This window comes from Mastomys coucha, unplaced genomic scaffold (genome assembly GCF_008632895.1).
Source record: "Mastomys coucha isolate ucsf_1 unplaced genomic scaffold, UCSF_Mcou_1 pScaffold3, whole genome shotgun sequence".
Taxonomy (NCBI): Eukaryota; Metazoa; Chordata; class Mammalia; order Rodentia; family Muridae; genus Mastomys; species Mastomys coucha.
In genome coordinates this window covers 37,195,446-37,202,059 of record NW_022196909.1, presented here as the reverse complement: position 1 = coordinate 37,202,059, position 6,614 = coordinate 37,195,446, and the positions used below count along the sequence as shown (strand labels likewise).

Sequence of the window (6,614 nt, the reverse complement as noted above, 5' to 3'; positions counted from 1 at the left end):
TTAAGACCCAACAGTTGTACAAGAGACTTTTCCTAGGGAAACCAGAACGCACATCTTTCCTCAGTTCAGACAGGGAGCCCTTGTCAGACCAAAGTAATGATTGCATCAGAATCCATCTTGGCACAGCAATGAGCCTTGATGGGGGTTACTTACAGGAACAAGTCTGGTTCCAAAGAACCTGCATCACTGAAGAGCCTACCCCACCACGCTGAAGGCTGACCCGGAAGTTCTATACACAGCCTGCTGACCCGGAAGTTCTATGCACAGCCTGCAGATATCTTAACAGGCTGGAAATCTACCTGCAGCGGGGCAGGTCAGAGCGGGGCCCACAGAGCTGTTTCGTTTTTTATAACCCTGGAGAATGATACCGAACAAATCGTTTTACATTTCTGATTCCCCAGCTATACCAAGCTTGTCTACATATTGCCTCTCTACTCCCGTGTCCTGGAGGGCATGTTTTACCTCTAAAGACACTGCTGTATAGGGAACATCATTGGTTTTTGAAAGTCAAAAGGTTTGATGGGCATCTTCGTCTGCTTGGCGCACTATCACAACACCAAGGGAAGTATGGTTTAAACAACTGAAATTTACCATAGCTCAGAAGTTCAAGTTCAGGATGCAAGCTGATTATGTTCTTTGTGAGGGCTTTCTACCTGGTTTGTCCAATGGTTTCTTTCTTTGGATTTTTGTGTGCGTGTATGTAAACATTCTGGTGTGTCTTATACAGACATGAATCTAATACATTCCCATTACGTGCCTAACACTTCATTCTAATGGCCTCTAAGCTGCCCCTTGCAAATGCATCGTTACAAGGAGGTCAGGACTTCACCATCTGAATTGTGTGAGGAGGCAAATAAATATTCAGACCTGTGAATTTTAATCCTGGCTTGAAGGGTTTAGAAATTGTTCCTGCTATAGACTGTCTGTTCGCAAGCCTATCTATGGGCCTTAACTCAGGTCATCGGGGATAACAAAGCTTAAAAATGATTTCCGTCTTGCACTAGTGGGTCTCAAAGGTATAAACATTGGCTCACCGGTTTTCTGCAAGAACTTTGGGAAGAGCCAAGTGATGCGGTTCATTGATTTTGTGGCTTCTCACACATTCTCTGGGAACCTGAGGATAGACTTAAGTAATGACTTTATTCTTCTCGGCTTCTTTAATTATATAGGCACTTTCTAGGAAAAAAAAATCCAAGAAGCAAAATTTCTTGTTTAAAATTGCACAAAGGATAATTCTTACCAACTATAATGAATTAGGAACCAAAGCAAAATCATTTGGGATAGATGCCCACACTTGTCTACTTTCTACACCCACATTTGCACACATGCACACCCACACAGAGGCACACGAACACATATACAAAGAGTAAGAGAAAAGGGAGCTTAGTTGAAATGGCACATCCTACATCTTAACTTACTTAACGTGGAACTAGTTTTTCACTTTTATTAAGATTTATGGTTGGTCATTCTCCTGACAAAAGCCACGGCCAGTAAAAAAGTAATATCTGGTGTTATTGGCACAGACGCTTCGCTGCACCTCTTTCATTTTTTTTTTTTCCTCAACAGACTGCCCACCTCAGCACCTCTGTCAGGTTTATTGTGGCTTTTACAGCTGCAGAGTTATGGGGAGGAAAAGGGATGCTATGAAAAATAACCCCTGTGCTGCTCAGAACTTCGGGTCAGTCACTCAGCTGAGTGACACCTGTGTTCTGCCTTCCAGAGGCAACCCTAAACATTTCCCTGGGACGGAAGCACAGGGAGAGACTGAAAAGGCTGGTATGATACTGTCGTGAGCAAGGGCCAAGTGGCACTTCCCGCTGGGAAGGATGGCAACAGAGCTCCTTCACTCAGGTGTTCGTACACTGGATTCCACCACGAGAAATACCTCAGGAGTGGTAAGAGAGGACTCAACACACTGTTTAGGTTTTGAATGCTTTATGTCAGTTTCCAATACAACTACACACAGCATACAATATGTTATCAGAGATAAAAGGATAAAGGCTAGGACAATATAATAGCTAAACATTTCGCTTTACCGCATATTGAATATATACGGCTTCACTCTACTGCCTATTAGGGGGTATATGGCCTGACAGTGTCTCTGGAAGCAAGCTCAGCAATCTCTGAGACAGGGCGTGGTGTTCTTGACGAACCGAAAGTAGTTGGTGTCCAGCAGGTCCAGCTATCTCTCGACCAGAGGGCTAAACTTGGCCACGAAGGAAATGTTTGACTGTAGATAATGTTAGACCACAAAGATTACTTGCCCTCAGAGTCTCGGGTGGTCTCAGATGGTCTCTGGTCATTGTGTCCTGGAGGTTCAGGAGGTTCATGTCAGCAGCCATGGCTACCAAGAGCGAGGGAAGAGATGCTAGCTTGTCTCCTAGCTGCCTCTTTAAACTATTTTTGACATCACGCTGAAACAGAGTTCAGATAACCACTCACATCTGGTTATCTTCTCAAGTTGTTTACTTTTCTTATGGAAAATTTCTGCACAAGTATATACTTCTAATATCTCTCATTTTGGCAAAACATCTTTCATATATTATTCTAGATAACTAATACATCAAAACAACTCACTGCAAATAACTTATTTCAAAGCAACTTCCAAACATTTCCTATTACAAGGTGGAGCAAGTCTTGCTACAAGCCTGCTCCTTACAGATACTCTGAGGCTGAAGGATTCAACTAATAAAGGGATTGCTTTTCTCTTAAATAGTAACATCGTCCAGGACATCTTCTTTTAGAACAAGACTGATGTGAGAGCAAGACCATGATGAGTCGAACTGAGTTAGCAAAATCCAAGAGTTATCATGTGAAAGCAACTTGAAGATAAAGACTGTGATTAACACAGAGTTCCTTTGTCCTACCCATCCCAAGCCAGTGCTACTGTCCTCCAAGGCGGTAAACCCTAAACATACTACAAAAACAAAGACATCTCATAGCATTCGACTCTGTTGAGGTTAATGTGGGTGTTGGCTCCATCTCTACCCTGTCTTCATGTTCATCTGTAGCTCCGCTAACCCTTGTATCAGCCATTCTAAACCACACTTTATCCTTCCCTGTCTGACTCGCATTGTTTAATCATGCCTTTTTTGTTGTCTGTTTGTCCATTTGTTTGTTTCTGACATTAACTGCCCCTGTTCTTAATTCACAGGCAAGTAATATTTTGGCTCAAACTGGGATAGTCTTCCTGTGTACACAGCCTTGCTTAGTGGAGCAAAGGAGCAATAAAGCAATCATCCAAAGGCAATGCCATTGTTATGAGGGTTTCATTTCAGTCAGAAAGGGCAGTTTCTTGTTATTAATGTTACTGCCACACTAAGCAATAAGATCATTGTCACATGGTTACCATAGACCATAGGCTCATCATTTTCCTGCTGTCTCTTTTTTGACAAAACCCAACAATAGTCACTATGGTGACAAATATCTTATGTAAAAAACCCAGTGCACTCTTATGGAAACTTATCTCTATTTATAAGCCAGCCACAAAATGTGTGAAATGTTATAAAAGCACCTGGTCGTATGGCTAGAGGTATGTATGCTTAAAACTGCGAAGAGATTATTGTCACCAGCTCAAATCCACAGTAATATGGTATTTGGAGGTATTTTTCTCTGGATTGTTCTATAAATTTGACACTAAGTTAAGAATATTGGTAAATGACAGAAGAGTCCAAATCCTTTCATCTTAACTACTGGCTGTTGTATTTGATACAATTTTTTGGCATAATTTTTGGCATTTTCATATTAAAAATCATCTAAAAAGAAAATTGGGAAACATTTCAAATATTCAAATAGGAAGCCACATAATATTGAGCTAAAAAAGAGAAATTTCATGCCTATGAGACCATACACATTTTTCAAAATGTAAGAGCACTTAAATTGCAAATGTGTAAAACCACAAATACACACTGACATATATGATATCATGTGGAAATTTCACATGTGAGAAAACATGCAGACATATGAGAATATTTGGAAATTGCATGCATGTAAAAATTTGTACTTATGCCAACATACAAGGCTCAACATTGACACATATGTGAACATGTATACACATGATGATTTGTGATTGTATGGAAATATTATGCATACACACTGACTTGCTCAGAAATTGCATGCATGTTAAGATATATACACACATTACCGTGCTAGACAATTCCATATATGTGAACATGAACACCTGCATAACTCTGACATATGAACATGCTCAGAAACTGCATGATTATGAACCCACATGGACACGCCAAAATGTGACAGTGCTAAAAATCTGCATGTGTGTGAACTAGTATATTCATGAAGACATGTGATCTTGCTCAGAAGGTGCATGGAGGAGAATCCACATTCACACATCAACCCAGGCATTACTTTTGTCTAACCATGTCTATACTTGCTAGAATGCTCAAACTGTTACTATGCTTGAAAACTGTGAATCAACATGCATGTACACACTGAAGTGTAATCATGCTTAGAAATCTTAGAAGTGTAATGTCAACAACATGTGATCACAGTTGGACATTGCTTCTCTGTGAACCTTTATCTCCATGCTAACATATGACTGCACTATGAAATGATGTGTGTGTGTGTGTGTGTGAGCATGCATGTACATATTAACTTATGACCATATTCTAAGACCATATGTTTGTGAGCATATATATTTTGGTTAACATGTTACCATATTTAGAAACTGCATGAGTGTGAGCAGGCATAAATGTAACCATGCTCCAAAAAGTCATGTGTGTCAACATGCATGCGTATAAGTTGATTTGTAGCCATGGTCAAAATTGCATATATGTGCAGTTAAGTTTAGAACAAGTTTAGGGCTAGAGTTAGGGTCTGACTTCGTGTTAGATAATAGCTAGGTTTGAATAAGTTTAGAATTATGGTTAGAGGCACGGTTAGGATTAAGGTTAGAGTTAGACTTCTGTTAGGGGTTAGGACTTAGGTAGCAGTGTTGAGGATTGGGGTTATAGTTAAGGCTAGATATAAGATTAGAATTAAGTGTTATTCTAGGGATTTGTTTAGAATTCTGGTACCATTAGATTTGGGGTTTTAGGATATGGACTAGGATGAAGGTTAGGGGGTTGAAATTCATACAGTGTTATAGTCAGTGTCAGAGTCAGCATGGAGTTATGGTGAGATGAAGCTTATGCCTAGAGTTATTTTTACAATTGGGGTTACATTTAGACTCTAGTACATCTAGTGTTATGGTAAATGTTTAGAGTATAGTCAGAGCAGGGCTTCTGGTTAAGAATAGGGTTATAACTATGCTTAGGGCTAAGTTCAGGACTACAGTTATGGTTAGGCATTTGGCTATGGTTAGAGTTAAAATTAGGACATGGTTTATAGATAAGGCTAGGATTGGGGATACAATTAGGGATAGAATTAAGTTTAGGGATAAAGTTATTGTTAGAGTTATAACTAGGCAGATGGTGTTAGGGTTAGTGTTATATGTAGTTAAGGGTTGTGTTAGGGTTATAGCTATGTAGTTCCGGTTAGAGTTATAAGTAGGCAGTTTGGTTTTGGGTTAGGTGTAAATCTAGGTGATGAGGGTTAAGGTTTGGTCAGAGTTATGTTTAAGGATTGGGTTAGCATTAGGACTAGATATGGTGCCATGGTTATTTCTCGGGTTAATGTTTGTTTAGGGGTATCCTTAGGGTGAGGGATATGGTTAAGTTGTGGTTTTGTTTAGTGTTAGGTTTAGGTACTCGTCAGGGTTATGCTGTTATGCTTATGGTTAGGGTTATGGTTAAGTCTAGTGTTTTGCTGTTATTCTTTTGTTTTGTTTTGTTTTGTTTTGGGGGGTTTTTTTGAGACAGGGTTTCACTGTGTAGCCCTGGCTGTCCTGGAACTCACTCTGTAGACCAGGCTGGTCTCGAACTCAGAAATCCTCCTGCCTCTGCCTCCCAAGTGCTAAGATTAAAGGCGTGCGCCACCAATGCCCAGCATGTCTAATGTTTATAATAACTAGATGAGGGTTACAGTTAGGATTAGAACTATAGTTACGGTTATTGGTAGATTTAAATTTAGAGTTATTGCTATTGTTAGGATTAGGATTAGGGGTAAATTTAGGTTTAGATTTGTGGGTATTTCGTGTTAGATTTACATCTAGATTAAGGGAAAAGTAGGAGCTAGTTTAAATTTTTCTCAGAGTTGGGTTTAACATTAAGATTAGTTCAAGAGTTTGTTATGCATTTGCTGTTAATTTTTTTTTTTTTTTGATTAGTGTTGGGGTGTGAGCTGGAGTTAGGCTGGGCTTACAGCTAGTTTCAGAACTGTTATCACTGACAATAGTTGTTATAAGTGTAAAGTTACTACTAGGTTTGGCATTCATCAGGGTCCTTGTGTTATGGTTGTGGTCAAATCTAGCCTAAGGGTATTTTGTTGTGTTGTGGGTTGTTGTTGTTGTTATTTCAGGGGTTCAAGAATTCAAGTTAGAATTTGTGTGTTGTTAGAATTAAGTTGTGAGCTTAAGTTAGTGATGGCATTAAGGTTAAACCTATGTTTAGGGTTATTTGGGGGGTTATGTTAGCATTAAGGGTGGAATTAGTATTAGAAGTTGAGTTATAGCTAAGTTAAGAATTACTCTGAAGCCAGGCAGTGATGGCACACACCTT

The 6,614-nt window shown here is 39.5% G+C and overlaps 1 long non-coding RNA gene across 1 annotated transcript; it reads left to right on the top strand.

The window, feature by feature from the left end:
* Positions 1 to 249: 249 nt before the first annotated feature.
* On the top strand, positions 250 to 3,250 carry LOC116075118. The gene is made up of 4 exons (XR_004112426.1): positions 250 to 313; positions 1,721 to 1,895; positions 2,717 to 2,959; positions 3,155 to 3,250. It is a non-coding gene; the product is annotated as an uncharacterized LOC116075118 (long non-coding RNA).
* The last annotated feature ends 3,364 nt before the right edge of the window (positions 3,251 to 6,614 follow it).